Source organism: Sceloporus occidentalis, unplaced genomic scaffold, assembly GCF_023333645.1.
Source record: "Sceloporus occidentalis isolate IW3139 unplaced genomic scaffold, rSceOcc1.0.p SCAF_4, whole genome shotgun sequence".
NCBI lineage: Eukaryota > Metazoa > Chordata > Lepidosauria > Squamata > Phrynosomatidae > Sceloporus > Sceloporus occidentalis.
The window spans coordinates 140,558,082-140,577,172 of record NW_028316984.1 but is presented as its reverse complement, the minus strand read 5'-3'; the positions used below and the strand labels follow the sequence as shown (position 1 = coordinate 140,577,172).

The 19,091-nt window shown below is 42.0% G+C and overlaps 1 long non-coding RNA gene across 1 annotated transcript in view; it reads right to left on the bottom strand.

The window, feature by feature from the left end:
- Positions 1–5,838: 5,838 nt before the first annotated feature.
- Positions 5,839–19,091, bottom strand: part of LOC149314728 (uncharacterized) — a 15,366-nt gene continuing 2,113 nt past the window's right edge. Inside the window, exons 2-4 of the long non-coding RNA XR_016281136.1 lie at positions 18,265–18,437; positions 9,511–9,634; positions 5,839–6,591 (exon numbers count right to left, since the gene is read on the bottom strand). This is a non-coding gene — a long non-coding RNA (uncharacterized LOC149314728). The remainder of the gene's footprint in view (positions 6,592–9,510; positions 9,635–18,264; positions 18,438–19,091) is intronic.

Below are 19,091 nucleotides of genomic sequence, written 5' to 3'. Positions count from 1 at the left end.
ACTATACTTCTATTGATGCAGCCTAAAATAGCATTGGCCTTTTTAGCTGCCGCATCGCACTGTTCACTCATGTTCAACTTGTGGTCTACTTGGACTCCTAGATCCCTTTCACACGTAGTTTCATTCAGCCAGGTGTCACCCATCCTATATCTGTGCATTTTATTTTTCCGCCCTAAGTGCAATACCTTACATTTCTCTGTGTTGAATTTCATTTTGTTAGCTTTGGCCCAGCTTTCTAGTCTATTCAGGTCTGTCACCATGCAGTTCATACTAGAAAGTGGCAGAGGTAGCCTCAGGAAGACATTCACTGATGATACAGAGGTACATCCTTGAGGTGTGATGGCATTGTGGACCAAACTGGAATTGATCAAATTGGAATAGTGGTTTTTAACTGTTGAAAGAATCTGGAAGCCAGGGTTCAAATCCAGCTTGGGCCATGTCACAGCCCCAGAGGATGGCAATGGCAAACCCCCTCTGAAGAAACCTGCCAAGAAAACCCCATGATAGGTTCACCTTAGGGTTGCCATAAGTTGGAATCAACTTGAAGGCACAGAACAACAAATACAGTGATGGAGCCAGTGTGGTGTAGTGGTTTTGCTACTGGACTAGGACTCTGGAGGCCAGGGTTTGCATCTCAGCTCATTTGCAGAAAATTACTGGGCTAGTCACATCTTCTCAGCCTCAGATGAAGGCACTGATAAATCTATGAAGAAGTCCTGACAAGAAAGGCTTATAATAGGTTCATCTTAGAGTCAACATAAGTCAGAAATGATGATGAAAGTAATTGCCAAATCTTTACCAGGATTTTCAAGCTGACACACAGCTGCAGTTGATGATGAAAACAGATGGATCAAGGACAGCTAAATGTATCTTCCTTAGTCTCAGACAGAGCAATCTTACACTTGATCCAAAACATATACTATTAATCTAAGGTTATAAAGACTGAAAAGTAATATAGTCTTTTTAATTATCTGTTTCCTTATCTTTTTCTATTCATGTTAAGAAACAACCTTGTTTCTGATTAAAGCTCATATTGCCAACCACATAAAAGCCAGTTTCCTGCTGCACATTTTGTTCTCCTCCTGGGCAAAATATGTCCAGCTGCACACTAGAATAATGCCTGCCACAGTGGGTAATTTCTGCTGAGATTCCTACTTCAGAGTGTAACTACAAGCCTCTCCTCATCCCCAAGAAACCATGTATTCCTAAACTCACTTCCTTAGTAACATCAACGCTTGCCTAATGCCTGGGTCAACAGACTTGCTTAATGCCTGAGTCAACATTTGCTGTGTTTCCACCTTGATTCATGTGGGCTGCATTAGAGTTCGAGAGCTGAAATTTGAAGAGGACCAGGGCTGCACATCACTACCCCACATGGCTGTTTCATTGGACTGCTTCCCCCTGAGTTGTGCTTACACTAAAAGATATGCAATGGGCATGGAGTATTATGGCTGATTTCCCCATTTGGAGTGTAACAGAGTAATGCAAATGTACCTATGCTGACCATGGCAAAATTCTGCATCAGGTTAAACTGGAAAATGATATAATTTAGCAACTCTATATTGTGGGTATAACACTCAATAAACTTCATCCTGCAGTCTCCATTAAAATGACTGTATTTATCCTGTTCATTTCAGTGAACCTACAGATGTATGGTGAACTGTGCCCTGCATTTTAAGCATTTATCATATTGAAAATATATTTGCCAGTCATGTATTTGCCATTGAAGCAGCCCTGAGCTCTTAGCCACTCTGAGTTCTAGTGAGGAAGGCTGGACTACATATTGAATAATTCATCATCATCATTATCAAAATAAGAACCTTTCTGAAAGCAGGACAGTGATGCAGACCTAGTATTAGTCTGATGGGCTTATTTCATACTGGAGAGGAAAATTACTTACCTTTCAAAATTAGCAGTTCCTCTAAACTGGTAAAAGGATCCCTGTGAATCTGAAACAATTTATCAAATTTGGTTCATAACACTTGCCAAAAGGGTCCCCCCCCCCCAGATGTTCAAAATAGCTCCATGTCTTCGTTCTCTTGCCTAAAATCTGGACTGGGTGTGCATGAGCTACAGATCTCACAAAATGTCCCTATGGTTGTTTCCCTTAACCCTTGTATGGCTAGTTTGTTGCACCCTGCAAGCAAAAATGCCAAATATCCCTACAGCTGCCCTGATATGTTCTCTTTTTTCAGATACCAAGACCGCTTCCTGGAGCTGCACCTCTACATGACTTCGGCCCTCAGCAAGAACAACATGAAGGCCATTGGCTTGCAAATGGCCCTGGACTTGCTTGTGGAAAAGGAGAAGAAGGACTCCATCCTCCAGACAAGGACCCAGCCAGGACGCCCGGATTGGAACAAGGTGGGTCCCCCAAAGGCTCTTAACCATCTCTTCTCCAGGCTAAATATACCCAGTTCCCTAAGTCTTTCCGGATAGGGCTTTATGGTTTCCAAACCCTTCACCATTTTAATTGCCCTCCTTTGGACACATGGCTCCAGTTTCTCAATGTCCTTTTTGAATTGTGGTGCCCAGAACTGGACACAGCATTATTCCAGGTGAGACCTGACCAAAGCAGAATAGAGTGGCACTATTACGTCCCTTGATCTAGACACTATACCTCTATTGATGCAGCCTAAAATTGCATTGGCCTTTTTATATTATTGCCTCCTGCTCTTAGGGAGAAGGCTGGAAAAAGGTGTTGCATCTGGGTTGCTGTTGTGGTTTTTCTCCCCAGCTTTTCCAGAAACTGGCCGGAGAGAAGAAAGGGAAGGTCCATGTCTTCTTCTGCGGCTCTCCGGCTCTGGCCAAAGTCATCAAGGCTCACTGAGAATAGTTTGGCTTCAGGTTCTTCAAAGAGAACTTCTGAGGACCATTTCCTCAAACCTCCATCTTTCTGGACCCAAACTTAGCTGCAACGATGTTAGGGTTGGGAAGCCTCACCATCTCCATCTGTCCTCCTTTTGGGCCATCCATGGGATCCTCTTCTCCAGCACCACATCCCAAATGAGTTTATTTTCTTCTTATCCACTTTCTTCGCTGTCCAGTTCTTGCATCCGAACATGGCGATGGGGAATGCAGCGACTTGGACAATCCCCCCTTTAGCACTCAGAGTTATGTCTTCGCACTTTAGGATCTTCCCAGTCCTAGTCCCACATTTATACGGTAATTAAAATGTTTTACCAGCAGAGGGTACTAATGCCTCAGCATCTGAAAGGTTGGCCTGCCTGGCATCATCAAGAGCTAGGAAAGTACAGTATTTCTGCAACTCTGGACCATTTTCTGGCAATTCCTGGCTTCCAGACACTGGCTGGAATTGAGTGCCAAAGCGCAACAGATGCACCTCAACTCTGCGCATTTGCAAGAGAAATATAGCAAGAGAAATGCTGGGGAGATGGGAAAAAATCTCTTCTTTCCAAGAGAAATATTGGGGAGATGGGGGGGGGGGGACCATTTCTTCTTTGCAAGAGAAATATTGCAAGAGAAATGCTGGGAAGACAGGGAAAACCATATCTTCTTTGCAAGAGAAATATTGGGGAGACGGGAAATGCTGGCTTGCCTTTGCTCAGTGTTTTTTCTTTAAAAATTAAAATAATCTATCAGTAATATTTAAGCACAGAGGAGGCCAAATTTGGGGAAGGAATAGAGGAGAGCCAGGTTTCCTTGGTCCAGCTGAGATTGCCTCTTTCCTTACCAATGGCCCTTGAGGGACCCTTGGCAGCCCTGCACAAATGCTCCAGAGAAACCACATTTCCCCAGAAGTTTTATACCTCTGTCGCTCATTATTTTTTTAATTATAGTCTCTTGCAATATGCTGCTGACTCTTCTATTTAAGGAGGAGGAACAAGGCCTGGAGAGCAGAGAGGAGGGAGGAATCATTCAAAGAAGACATTTGTTTTAGGGCCAAGCCAGCCATGAATTTATACAAAAGGACGAGGACAGGAGGAAGGGAGTGTACAAATAAATGGAGAATGCAAGGTGCAAAGGGGGAAAGTGGCACAGTCCCAGTGCTACCCATCGTGGTCTAGTTGCCACACTATGCGGGATTATGGTTGCTGATAATGGGTGCAGCAAATGGTTGGCAAAGGCTCCTTGGACTAGGACCAGGGCTGTAGCAATGGGGGAATGTTCCCCCAAACAGGAATTGTGCCCCTTTCTCCATTAAATCTTCCTTCGGTCGCCAAATTCCTAGCATTGCTGTTGTCCGTTGCCTTGAACTCATGGTTGAGGCACCCGCAAGCTCCTCTCTCCTCCGCTGCTCAGGTCTTGCAGGCTTGCAGCCATGAACTCCTTGATGGAGGAGTAATTGCAGTCATGGGCCTCATTCCCACTACCGTTTAAACCGGATCGCAAATTGGTTTGAACCGGTTTTAATGACTCTGGTTCGCGCTCGAACTGAATTGCTGAAGCAATTCGGAGAGGGGCAGCCATGCGCTAGACCCATTTAAGCCACATCTTTTTAGATAAATCGATTCTGCGCACATGTGAACCAAATGTGGACTGGAATTGGTTTAAATTTGCCCTTTGGTTGGCTGGAGCGGGTCCATTTTGAATCAATTTGTTTGTCAATGTGAACCACAAGAGGGTTGTTTTGTTTTATTTTGCAGCAAGAAAATGCGATCGGGGCAAATGTAGTGTGAACCACGCTCTGCTGCTGAACCAATTCATCAATTTGGATTGCAAAGCGATTTATTTGTAAGTGGGAATGTGGCCATGGAAAAATGGAGCGTTTAGGGACAGAGCGGACGCACCCAAAGAAAAGGGGCAGAGAATGGAGGTTGCTGAGCAAAATAAGCCTTGTCCTTTATTCGATGGCTCGAAGAGAGAGTTTCGGCAAGTGTGATTTGCAACAGGCAATGCGCGCAAAGGAAAAACATCCAGCATACGTAATGATAATACAGACAAACACATGCACACTTTTTCAAGACTGCACTCCTGCCCTGAGATTCTTCCCCTTCTCCCTGAGGACTAGAGGAAAGATTTGGGGCCCTGAAATCTTGGGATGCTGTTAGAGAGGCCTTTTGGGGAGCACCAGCGGGCGTTTGGCTGTCCTTGTGGGGCCTCCCCTTGAACGCTACATGGGAGGACCAGTTAGCCAAGAGCTAATTGATATTTTTAGGGTATATGTCTTTCATAGACCCTCCTCAGGTACGCTTGGTCCCAATGACGCACGCATGTGGGGTCTTGCTCAGTCGCTTCCCACTCTTGCTCACCAAAGAGCTCAGCTCCTGGGAAACATCATTTGCAAATCAACGTGTTCCTGATTTTCATGTGCGTGGATTTCTGCTTTCATCTTTCATCTCCAAAGGAATGGAAAAACCTCTTTCCCCCCACAACTGCCTCCTCCTCTTCTTGCAAACAGGCCTCACAGCAGCAGGAAGATGAGAGGGAGCTGGGAAAAGGCTGGCAATGTCACCTGGCTCTCAATGGTGCAAACACGGCAAAATCCCAGGACTATACCCCAGGATATAAAAAACACTCTGGAAAGAGCAGCTTTTCTGTAAAGAGAAGCTTCTTTGGCTGAGGGTTTGTTTGTTCAGTGAGGTCGGCCGGCATTCAGTGATGGAAACCTATAAAAAGAGACATAGGCACAAATTGGAGGTAGGATTCCATTTCAAAGTTAAAACATGCTTTATTTCTAATATAATTTAGAGTCGTCCCTTTGGAGTCACGGTTTTGGGACCCGTGGTGTTGACTATCCGTGCATTTGCCATCTCCCTCTGATTCCCCCCCTGCTCCTTTCCATTCCCCCTCCCTCTTTTCCTCCTTCTTTTTCTCCCCCCCCCCCCCTTAGCTTTGCCCTGGAAGCTAATAGGGGACGTTCCCCCAGTCCTTGGGCTCTGAGATGGGGTCCAGGCAGCGGCTGCCAGGGTCTGGAACTCGGTCCCTGCCAGCAAGGTGCCATGACAGCCTCCTTTCTCACTGGATGCGTGACCCACACTCCTTTGCCACAGCCAGCAGCCACCTGTTCGCCTCTCTTCTCTCCTTACAAAGGAGGTAAGGAGAAAGGGGAGGGGGGATGGAAAGGAGCTGTCCAGTTCTCAGGGTCTTTGCAACGGATCCTCTGCAAATTAAAAAAAAATCCTATCAGTCTATCTTCTAAAGTCTATAGCCTATAAATCTAAAATGTCTAAAAATGATGATGGTCTTCAACGCCGTCGGTTTCCCTGGCGTCCCGGCTCTTTGGCCATGCTTTCCTTTGCCAACTGCTGGCCACGAATCCGGGGGCTTCTTCTTAAAGGAAGGCTTTCAATTTCAGCACCCCCATGATGGTTGCATGGCAGTGGCCTTCCCTATCTTGTATCATCCAGGTGCAGAGGGGTACATTACCGCTGGAGTACTCTTCAGTCTTGGTGGGATGGTTGTACTCCACTGGAGAAATGTTCCAGCAGGGGCACTTTTAGGGCGTGCAGGGGCGTTATTGATCCCTTGGATGGCCGTTTGGTGTATCCTTGCTCCCTGGGCCCTGGCCATCCCTGGCGCTTGCCCTCTGTTCCTCCATGGGCCGGCCAATATCCATGGAGGTGCCTGGTTGGCCTGAGGGACGGCAGGCTGACAGTTGCCATGTTGCAAGAAGCGTAGGAGTCTCCCCTGCCAAAGAAAAAAAATCATAATAAGACATGGAAGTACAAGGGAAGACGAGGTCGATGCCTGAAATCTATCTCGCCTTCCACTCACCCTGTTAACCCAAAAGAACCGAGGGTCTAGCTCTCTTATTTTCAGTTTTTGTTTTGTCGTCATATAGTTCGTCATAGTAGCTTGTGAATTTTTCTATGATTTCGCTTTGTGTAGTGTATTGTGTCTCTTTGTATTTTATCATATTGTTTATTTTCTTTTCTTTATATTTTTTTGAGTTTTTGAGCTAATAGTTTCCCTGCTTTGTTCCCACTTTCAAATTGTAGCTGTTTAACTGTTCTCATTTTAGCCGCTATCTCTTTGATGTTTAATGTTTTCAGCTTTTCTTGTAATATTTCTACTTCCAGCTTTAATTTTTTATCCCCTTTTTCTTTCCATTCTTTTTCTTTATGTTTCAGTTTTGTCTTTAAATAAGATTCTTCTAATTTTTTCCATTTTCTTTGTTCTGCGTTAATCTTCCTCGGGCAACTGCTTTACTTGTATCCCATATTGTGTTCATTGATAAATTTTCTGTTATGTTTTCTTTAAAGTGCCACTGCAATTCTTCTTTCACCCTATTTGTTATTTTTTCATCATTAAGCAAGTCAGTATTTAATCTCCATAAATATGTCAGTTTTTCCCCCTGTATGTTCATGACAATCGGATTGTGATCTGAAGTTGGTTTTCCAAGAATTTCCAATGATTGTATGTACGGAAGTAGAGGCTTGGATACTAAAAATAGATCAATTCTTGAAAACGAGTTGGGTACCTCTGAAAAGAAGGTGTAATCTTTTGTTTTCCCATATTTATATCTCCATACATCATAGAGAGTTAATTCTTCCATCATGTCAAAGAATACCTTAGGTAATTTCCCTTGTGTTTTTTTTATGTTCCTTCCTATCACAGATCTCCTATGGGGTCTATTACCGCGTTGAAATCTCCTAAGAGTAAGATATTTTCATAAGATGTTTCTTGAATCTTTTTATATATGTTTAAAAATAGTTTTCTTTATTCTTTTGAGGTGCATATATTCCGATTGCTAACATAACCAGGTTTCTTAATTTAACTTCCAGAGCAATAAAAGTTCCATCCTTGTCCGAAAAATTTTCTCTAGAATCCTATTTTTTGTTAACATATAATGCTACTCCCTTTTTCCTTTTATTAGATGCTGAAGTATAGCATGTTCCTAGTTTGGGATTCCTCAAATATATTTTCTCTTCTGTTTTGATCTTAGTTTCTTGAATACAGATTATGTCTCCTTTAAGTTTCTCAAGCTGATGAAAAATTATGCTTCTTTTTTATTTAGAGTTTATTCCCTTCACATTCCAGGAAATTATTTTGGTTGACATTTTGCAATTTAACATTAATTACATCTATATTTCCATTTTCACTTTTGTATTGTTATTTTTATTGTTGTTGTTCTTGTTGTTGTGCCACCCCTTCCGCCCCTTTATATATTTATTTAATGTTTTCCTTTCACAAATATATCTCCTCGCTAATCAGTATATATCTAACCCAGTGAATAGAACCTTGCTTTATAGTCTCGAACTAAGTCAGTAAGTCAATTTCTGTTCTTTCTAGTGGACCAAAACTTCCTAATGTTTGTCCCTTGTTAGTTGGGCTTTCCGCATCTTTATTTTTATTTTTGCTTGGTTTCCATTCCCTTTTTGAGTACTCTCTCTCTGGTCTTTTTCCTTCGTTATCTCTATGTTGCTTTTTCAGTTTTGCTTCCATTTCATTAGCTTTTTCTAGTGTGTCTATTTTATGTCTTTTCTGTTGATAAAAGAATGATAGTCCTTCGATCCTTTCCCATCTATAGTCAATATTTAGATATTTCAAGATTTGGGTCAGAGATTTGTATTTCTGTCTGTTCAACATTATTTGTGGTGGAATATCTTTGAATATTTTAATCTCAGTGTCCTCGATCCATAGTTTCGATTCATAACTTTGTTGAATGACTCTATCCCGAACTTTAGTTCTCGCGAAACAAATTATAATGTCTCTAGGCATACTTCTATCCTTATTGAAAAAAGAATTTATCCGAAAAGCCTTATCAATTTCCATCTCCAGTTCCTCTGGAGTTACTTCGATATAAGTTGCCAAAGGTGGGATAAGTCTTTCGTATAGATCTTCTTTGCTTTTTTCAGCCAGGCCTCTTAGTTAAATACATTTTTCTCTGCATCGTAGTTTGCTGTTCCATTCCATACGTCTTTGTTCATCTTGTTGTTGATTAAAATCTTTAGAAGATTTTTCCAAAATATTTGTTCTTTCTTTTATCTGTTCAACTTCTTTCTGCGTCTTAGTGAGGTCTTCTGTTAATTTATCGATTTTTTCCCCCAAAGGTCTCAAATTCTTTTTTAACATCCTTCCTGATTTCTGATCTCGTATCTTTTATTTCTTCTCTTAATTCAGCACAAACATTTCTAATATCCTCTTTAGTTTCCAGTCTTGCATCTTTTATTTCCTGTTGTAGTTGTCTTATTTCATCTAGGATACGTATATTAGGATCCGTTATTTTAATTGTGTCTTCCATTGATCCTCTTCTTGTTGTCAGTAAAAGTTGAGATTGCGTTGATCCTTTATTGCTTTTTGCCATTTCTTCCTATTTAACAATTATATGTTCAATCAAACATATATTTCGTTACTGATTTACTTCTATAACAAAATTTGCTAAGGCAATATAATATTAATATTGTTACACATCCATTTCATACTTATCTAATATTCTGTTACCAGAAAATGGCACTTAATTTTTCCACAATTTCCCAGAATTTAAGACGAAACCTTTATAATGTAAATAATAGAAGGAAAAAAAATTTAGAGAAAGAAGAGGAGGGAAATAGCCACATATAATTATTGGTTTAAGTTGAAATTTTCCTTTTTTCTTTCTTTTACCTTTCTTCTTGTAGCTTCCCTTGTTTCCATATAAATCTCTATCAGTTACCAACTTTTAACTTTCCACTATTGATTCTTATTTGTTTTGAATTGTTATATTCCGAACTTAAATGATCTTGCAAACCTGCATAAGAAATAATATTCAAATCACTCTGGTTTATGATACACTCCAACAATACCAAAATCCTTATTTTTCTCTATTATTAACAATCATATATCCATTCAGTATGCATATAACTACCACAAGAACATTTTCCTTAAATTATTATCTCTATAGTTATTTGCTTAATACACCATCAATAGTCTTACTACCGATACTTATCTCTTTTCTTATTCTGCTTTTACTTCCTTACTTTCCTTGTTTCTTGAGAAATATAAGAGTTCTTGAATCACCAAGACTCACTTCACTTGGTGACTGTCTTCCTTGTCTCAGCATTGTGAAGGACAGACAGATGGTCCATGGGTCAGTCAAGAGGCTCGCCCAAACGCTGATACCACATTACTGGTTGAGGAAGATAGGATTTGGAGGGCTTTATGGTCTCTCCGCGCCTCTGCCTCTGTACCGCCAGGAGCAGTGGATAATGGCCAGTCGAAGGCTACCCCAAACACTGCTTCCATGCCGCCAGTTGAGGAAGGTGGAATCTGGAGGGCTTTATAGCCTCTCTGTGCCTCTGCTGTTACACTGCCAGGAGCAGTAGATGGTCCGTGGGCTAGCCAAAGGGCTGGCCCAAACGCTGCTTCCGCACTGCTGGCAGAGAAGGATGGAGTCTGGAGGGCTATATGGCCTCTACACTCTTCATCTGTTGCACCATCGGAAATAGCAAACAGTCTGTGTGTTAGCCAGGGGTTCGCCCAAGCACTGCTTCCTTGCACCGGTTCGCGTCCCCTTCTTTTCCCTTCACACGCCTCGTCCTCCTCACCTTTCTCCTCCTTTGTAAATCCGCCCTGCTCCTTGCTTTCTTTTTCTGACCACCGACGTTCCTCTCTTAAAAACTTTAAAGCCGCTCCGTTCCTTTTATCCATTCCATACCACTCCTTCCTTCCTCCTCTCTCTTCTCTCTACTCCTCCTTCCTTTGCTTTCTCAGCGTCTACTATAAGGCATAGGCTATTCACAAATGGCTCATGGGAGTTGAAGTCCACAACTAGGCGTTTTCTTTTCCTTTTTTTCAAAAAAATGGTCGATTCAAATTAGATTAAACAGAAATTTCCAAAGTATAAAGGGGAAAGTACTCCATCACAGTCTCTTCCTACATTTCATTTTGCAACAGCACACTTGTTCCTCAATTGGAGTTCAATTCATTTTGTTAAATCCATTCCATTATATTATCTCCCCCATTCCATTCCACTTTTTCTTAATATCTCTGTCCTTGCCCACCGAGGTCTTATGGGAGCTGAAGTCCAAATACAGAGTCTCTTGCTACACCTTCAGTAGGAGTCGCTTCAATTACATTGTTCTATGAGGAGTTCCCAAGGCAAATATAAAAGTATAAAGTATTTACAGTATTTATAGTTCTCTCCTCAAGAAGCTCCTTCTAACCATGAAGCTCCACCAAACCAGGAGTTACTAAAAAAAAGTTAGTAAGCCCAAATGTATGTTGCTTACAGTATGTAGCTCTGTTGTAGTTTTAAAGCGCAGCAGGCATGTCTTCACTGTTTTCTATGGTTACAGCAACAGGAGTCCACAACTCTTCGGTCCAGGGCTCCACCAAGGATTCCTCGGACCCCCCTTTGAGTTGCCAGGATATTCTTATGTCACAATAAGAATATGGATGGGTAAAATTGCAGCCCCGTTCCAACAAGAACTGTTGCTGTGAAGGTTAGGGCAGAGAGCACCTCTAACCCATGTCCTTCTCTGTTGCCTCCCACACTGGAATTATCCAGTATTTGAACAAACAAAATATCAGATGTATCAAGGACCATCAAAAAAACAATTTAAATAGGGAAATTTCAACTGAAGAAATCTTAGAGGCATTTCAAAAACAAAAATTGGGGAAAGCACCAGGTCCCGACGGACTACCAGCGATGTATTATAAAAAAATTTAAAGAAGTACTGATAGAACCACTCAAACAAACTCTTAACGAAATACAAAATAACGGTATACCTGAATCATGGAAGGATGCTTTAATAACTGTAATTCTGAAAGGAGATAAAGACCCTTCAGAAATTAAAAATTACAGGCCCATATCTCTTACCAACGTTGATTATAAAATTTTTACATCAATACTATCTGAAAGGTTAAAGAAAATCTTAATGGAGTATACACACAAGGATCAAAACGGATTTTTACCTGGAAGACAAGGCCAAAATAACATAAGATCATTTATAAACATACTGAAACATTATGAACAACACAACGAAAAAAAATTAGCCTGCATTATGTTAGATGCAGAAAAGGCCTTTGACCAGATAGACTGGGATTTTCTTTTTGCAGTCATCATAAGGATCAACATGGGAGATAAATTTGAAAGATGGATCAAATCAATATATAACCACCAAAAAGCATGCCTACTTATTAATGAAGAAAGTCTAGGAATTTCAAGATCAAAAGAGGTACGAGGCAAGGATGTCCTCTTTTTCCTTTATTATTTATATTAACATTGGAAGTTTTAGCCAATAAAATAAGAGAAGAAGATAAAATCAGAGGGATCAAAATCCGTAACACAGAATGTAAATTAAAAATCTTTGCAGACGATATTGTGGTCTTCCTAGATGAACCATGCAAAAGTATTAGTCATTTGATACAAATTATAGAGGATTTCGGATCATTAGCTGGATTTAAAATAAATTCTGAAAAAACAACAATTCTTACCAAAAATCTCTCAAAGGATGAAGATAAGATATTAAATCAAATATTTGGGAATCTATTTTACAAAAAGAAACATGGAACTCTTTCAGAACAACTATACAAAATTATGGGCTGAAATCAAAAAAGATTTAATTAAATGGAGCAAGTATAATCTATCCTTCCTCGGAAGGATTGCTGTAATAAAAATGAATATCTTGCTGCGAATGTTATATTTATTTTGTAAGATTCCAATAATTTCAAATGATAAATATTTCACGCTTTGGCAGAAAGATCTGTCCAGATTTATCTGGCAAGGTAAAAAAGCAAGAATAAAATGGAAGCTGCTTACGGAAGAAAAGTTAAAAGGGGGATGTAACTTGCCAAACTTTAAACTGTATTATAACACTGCATGTCTTAATTGGATAGAAGAATGGATTAGCCTAAGAGATGAAAATTTGCTAGATCTGGAATGTGCTAATTTAAATATGGGAATCCACGCATACATGTGGTACTTAAACCCAAGGATAATAATATTTTTAATCACCATGTGTTGAGAAGATCCTTATTAAAAGTTTGGTACAAAATGAAAAATCAATTTTATAATAACATCCCCCAGTGGGTATCCATACAGGAAGCATATTTAGAAAGAACAAAAAATAAAAATCAAGGGTGGATAACGTATGGAGATTTGGTTCGCAAAACACCGGACGGGAAATATAATATGAAAAAGATTGAAGAAATCAATACAAAAGAAGGAATGCAAGATTGGTTCTTATATAATCAATTAAAAAGCCGTTTTAAAATAGATACTGAGACAACCGGTTTGACCATAGACGAAAATGAAATTGATACAATAGTGTTCGATGAACAAGGAAAACACATATCTAAATATTATAAGCTGTTGAAGGAGAGAGACTTAGAAGATGAACTAATTAAACATAATATGATAAGATGGGCACAAGACACCAAAAAAGCAATCACTATAGAAGATTGGGAAAAATCATGGAAAGGGACTAATAAATTTACATTGGCGCGTTATAGACGGGCCTTTAATACGCCCCCGTCACGTGCTAGGGGTTGGCCGAGGACCTAGCGTCCATACTGGCCTCACCCCTAGCATGTGATGGGGGCGTAAAGATGGCGGCGCCCTATACACACGGGTGCCGCCATCTTTACGTGCTGGACGCGTTGTGTCCGCACATGTTGCCCCGGAAATGACGCCGCAAATGCGCCCCTTGCGCTTTGCGGCGCTTCTTCCAGGGCCTGAGAAGGAGCGCGATTTCCGCGCTCCTTCTCGGCAGCGTCCGGGAGCTGCGCCGTTTAAAGGCTGCGGCTCCCGGACAGTGCAAGCGGCGGTGGCAGCAGACCGCCACAATCCGGCGGTCTGTAACGCGCCCTTGTGTCAAAGTTATAAAGAAAATTATTTGAAAATGTTTTATAGATGGTACTTGACCCCTCAATAATTCACCAAATCTATAAATCATGTAATATTAACTGTTGGAAGTGCGGAAAACCTGAGGGACATTTTTACCATATGTGGTGGCTATGCGTGAAATCAAGAGACTATTGGCAAAGGATTCATAAATCTATGGAGGATATTTTCAAAATTCGTATTCCTTTTGAACCAAATTTGTTTTTATTAAATATGACGCACAAGGTGAAAAAGGTAAAAATGAACAGGATCATTTTGTACATGGTTACGTGTGCAAGAATTTTGTTTGCACAATATTGGAAGGTACCAAAGATGAGGAATGGTTGAGCAAATTATATGAAGCAAAAAATATGGATATACTATCTGCTTTTCTGAGGGGAAATTCAAAAGAAAGCATGGAAAGAGAGTGGAGTGTTTTGAAACCAATTGAGGGAAATGACTTATGATATAAATTAAATAAGGGAGGGTGATAGTTAATGGAAGAAATTAGAAATCACCATGTGAACGTAATATTATAAGTTATATGTTAGGAGTAAGAACATAAGTAACAATAAGCAGTAAAACCCAAATGTAATGGAAGCCATTGTTAGAAGGTTAACAATATTGGTAAGCTAATTATTGTTATTATTATTAACCTTTATTTATAAAGCACTGTAAATTTACATGTATATATGTGTCTATGCGTTTATATGTATATAGGTTTTTTAGGATTACAGGTTTACATGTTTAATGTTGTTTTATTTTAGGTTGTATTATGTGGTATTTTTTTCCTTGTTTTGTCTTTTATGTTATTGTACTTTATTCTATTGTAAATAAAATTATAAAAAAAAAACACAAAACAAAAGAACCGAGGGTTGACCCAACCACACTGCAGACCCTCACACTGCTCCTCTGCAATGCCAGGTCAGTTACGGATAAATCCCACATAGTTTACGATCCTTTAGAGGATGAAAATGCTGACCTGGCTTGCTTTACGGAAACCTGGCTGGGAGAGGATAGTAATGTGGCCTGGGCCAAGGCCCTCCCAGCCAGGTACGCCATCAAGGAGCAAGTGAGGAAAGGTGGGTGAGGGGAGGAATGGCCTTGGTCCATAAATCTATCTTCACCCTGACCAGGAGACCTATCTGGAAAACAGATCACTTCGAGTGTATCTACCTGACCCTGAAGGCTAGGGACAGTCTAGGGATTCTGTTAATCTACCATCCACCCCGTTGCCTAACAGACTCCCTGGCCGAACGGACACAGCTGGTCTCGGAGCTGGTGCTGGAGTCCCCCGGGCTTCTTGTTCTGGGGGACCTCAACATCCCCTTTGAGGCCGGCTCACTAGAGATGACAGGTGCAGCTCGGGAGTTCATGACTTCCATGGCAGCCATGGGCCTGTCCCAATTAGTCTCGGGTCCAATGCATTGTGCTGGTAATACCCTTGATATGGTCTTCAGTACAGATCAGGAACATCTGTGGGCGGAGGTAAAGTATACCTCTGCTCTGTCATGGACAGATCACTTTCTGGTCAAGGTAGGATTTCAGGTTACTACCTAGACCCCCCTCGGGGGTGGAGGACCTATTAGAATGGTCCGCCCACAAATGCTGATGGAACCCAAAAGGTTCCAGGAAGCCCTAGAGGGATATATGGTTGGGAATGACGGCGATTCTGTTGATGCCTTGGTTGATACCTGGAATAAGGATCTTACCAGGGCTATAGACAGTATCGCTCTTGAGCGTCCTTTCCAGTCCGCTCCTAATAAAAAACCATGGTACACTGAAGATCTTCATAAAATGAAGCAGACTGCACAACGACTAGAGCGCCGCTGGCAGAAACATCAATGTCTATCCACCAAGACACTCCATGAGATCCTATTGACGTCTTATGGAGTGGCAATAGATGCAGCAAAGAATTCCTTCTATGCTGCACGCATTGCGTCCACTGAGTCTCGTCCAGCAGAGCTGTTTAGGGTGGTCAAAGAGCTAACTCAATCGTCTCCCACCCTAAACGTATTATTTGAACCAACTAAGGCCTGCTGTGATGCTTTTAATAACTTTTTCGCAAATAAAATCTCTCGGATAAGGGCTGATCCGGACGCTGTTATTATAGCAGAAATGGGAAGAGAAGTATCCAGTGACTCTGTGGACCTTATTAGACTGGATCCTTTTGAGTTTGTAAATACTGATGAAGTGGACAAGATTCTTGGATATGTCAGGAGGACGACATGCCCTCTCGATCCTTGCCCATCATGGTTGACCGCCCAGGGAGGGGATGCAACAAAAACATTGCTACAATCTATAATCAATGCATCCCTCAGGGAGGGAAGATTTCCATCACAATTAAAGCAAGCAGTCGTTAGACCGCTTTTGAAAAAACGCTCCCTGGATCCCCTGGTGAGAAACAATTATAGACCAGTCTCTCTTTCACCATTCTTGGGCAAGGTGATCGAGAGGGCAGTCGCCTTCCAGCTCCAAGCTGTCTTGGATGAAGCTGATTATCTAGACCCATTTCAAACCGGATTCAGGACAGGGTACTGAGTTGAGACTGCCCTGGTCGCCTTAGTCGATGATCTCCATTTGGGCATCGACAGGGGAAGTGTGAGCACCCTGCTGGTGCTCTTGGACATTTCAGCGGCATTCGATACCATCGACCACGGTATCCTTCTGGAGCGCCTGAGGGAGCTAGGCATTGGGGGCACTGTTCTTCAATGGCTCCGTTCCTACCTCTCGGGCAGTTTCCAGATGGTGAGGCTGGAGGACAGTTGTTCTCGTAAAAGAGAGCTGACATCTGGTGTCCCTCAGGGCGCCATTCTGTCCCCCATGCTCTTTAACATTGACATGAAGCCGCTGGGAGAGATCATCCGGAGACATGGGGCACGGTGTCATCAGTACACTGATGACACCCAAATTTATTTCTCGATGTCCCCGACTACTGCAGTGACTAGGGATGGCATCTCTCCTCTGGATGCCTGTCTTGGATCAGTAATGGCTGGATGAGGGAAAACAAGCTCAGACTGAATCCAGAGAAAACAAAGATACTCGCGAAAATACCCCAAGTCCAGGGATGGAGTTTTGTCACCCAGTCCTGGATGGGGTCACACTTCCCCTGAAGAACAAGATTCGCAGTTTGGGAGTACTCCTGGATCCGTCCTTACAATTGACATCCCAAATAGATGCGACGGCCAAGAGCGCTTGGTATCAGTTTCGGTTGATACGCCAACTGCGTCCCTACCTGGACCAAAAAGACCTTGAAGCAGTAGTACTTGCACTGGTAATCTCTCGGTTAGATTTCTGCAATGCGCTCTACTTGGGGCTACCCTTTTACCAAATTCAGAAGCTTCAATTGGTTCAAAATGCAGCAGCCAGATTGGTCACCAGAACATCTAGGTTTGACCTTATAACACCAACACTGAAATCTCTTCACTGGCTGCCAATTAGCTTCCGGGTGCAATACAAGGTGTTGGTTATTACCTTTAAAGCCCTACATGGCTCGGGCCCCAGTTACTTGCGGGAGCGCTTCTCCCTACATAATCCGCCCCACACTCTCAGAACATCTGGGAGGTTCTTACTAGAATATTATAATACCAGGCTAATGACAACTTCACATCAGGCATTCACTGCCGCAGCCTCAAGATTATGGAATGACCCACCGGAAGAGATTCGTCTTATTACTACCTTAGAGGCCTTTAAGAAGGCACTCAAAACGGATCTCTTATGGTGGGCTTATCCACTGCATTCCATATAAAAAGGTTATGACGACTGCCCTTCCTTGACTCTAAATAAACTCTAAATAAGTTTATTTATATGCAATATAGCAGTGATGGCGAACCTTTTTAGGTATAAATAAACTAGATGATGATGATGATGATGATGATGATGATGATGATGATGATGATGGGACCAGCTGCTCCGTTTCTGGGCTTTTTCTCCCATGGGGGAGAGAAGGAAAAGGAGCATAGGCCCACCTTTCCCAGCTGCCCAGTTCCTGGATTTTTTCTCCTTTAGGAAGGAAGCTCAGGACAGAGGAGGAGCATGCATGTGCACATGCTTCCTGGCTGCTCATTCCTGGGCTTTTTCTTCCATTGGAAGGAAGCCAAGGAGGAGCATGCCTGCGCACATCCTTCCTGGCAGCTCATTCCTGGGCTTTCCCATTGGAGGGAGTCTAGGACGAAAGAGGAGGAGGAACAGGTCCCCTCCCATATTGGCTGCTCCCTCCTTGAGCTTTTTCTACTGCAGAGGCTGGGAGTCCAGGATGGAGAAGGAGGAAGGGAGGCCCTGCAAACTCAACAGATATTCAGATATGCCAATATTAAATCCGTGAATGTGGAGGGCCAACCTTAGAGACAACCTTCTGAGCTAAGGAGTGGTCATTTGCTATATCATGTTTAAGCCCAGTAGTTACATTGACCCGTGAATAAGTCAAGTCAGATTTTTAGGTCAATTATTTAACTAAATATTCTAGACTTATACATGAATGTATATACAGCAATAAAACCAAAATCAACAAAGCACAGGCCCCTAGCCCTCCCATCAAATGAAATTGCATTGCTTACCTCTTCCAGGGCGTCAAAACACTGAAGTTGGAAATGGATCATGGCTTGTATGTTGGCACAAAGCAGATACGCCAATCCAAGCATGAGTACCAGGAGACTGGAATTGGCCGTTGATTCTATGAATGATCCACCACTGAACCACAGCACATGAAGTACATGGATTGGGCTCTGACCTGTTGCAAATGACCAGAGCAAAAGGATGACCTTCAGACCAGAATAGTGAGCCATGGTGGATGATTGCCAATGGCTAACTGGACACACACTGCAGACTTAGAGGTAATTCAGCTGCAGTTCCCTTGTAAGGTCATGCTGTCCTGTCATTGTCTCCCAAACCCATGGCAACAAGGGTTATTTTTATTTATTCACATGCATTTATACCCTGGCTTTAGTCCTAGACAGCTGAGCAGCTTCTTGGTTCTCCTGGGGTGGGCTCTGAAGTCAGACTATTGGCAACCAAGGGCTGATCAGAAACAACGTGACTCTAATTTCCAAAGGAATACAAGGCAGCACTCTGGACATGCCTAGAGACTACTAGAGAAAACACTTCTCTAGGCGTTTGTAGGTCTGAAAGCAGCTTACGGTCTAATAGCACAATACAATACACAATACAAAAAGTGGCCATTAAAATGGGAATTAAACTATTGCAATACTAAAAGCTGAGCTTGTTTTGGATGGAGCCATAATGGTTGTGTTTTGAGTGTGCGTCTGTGTGGGTTGCGTTGTGGGTTGTGTTAAGGGATCATGGCCTGTAATCCCACTTTGGGTGCAACCATAATGGCTTTATCTTTTGGGATTTCTTCCTCTCCAGTTGAGCTGCTGCTTTTGGA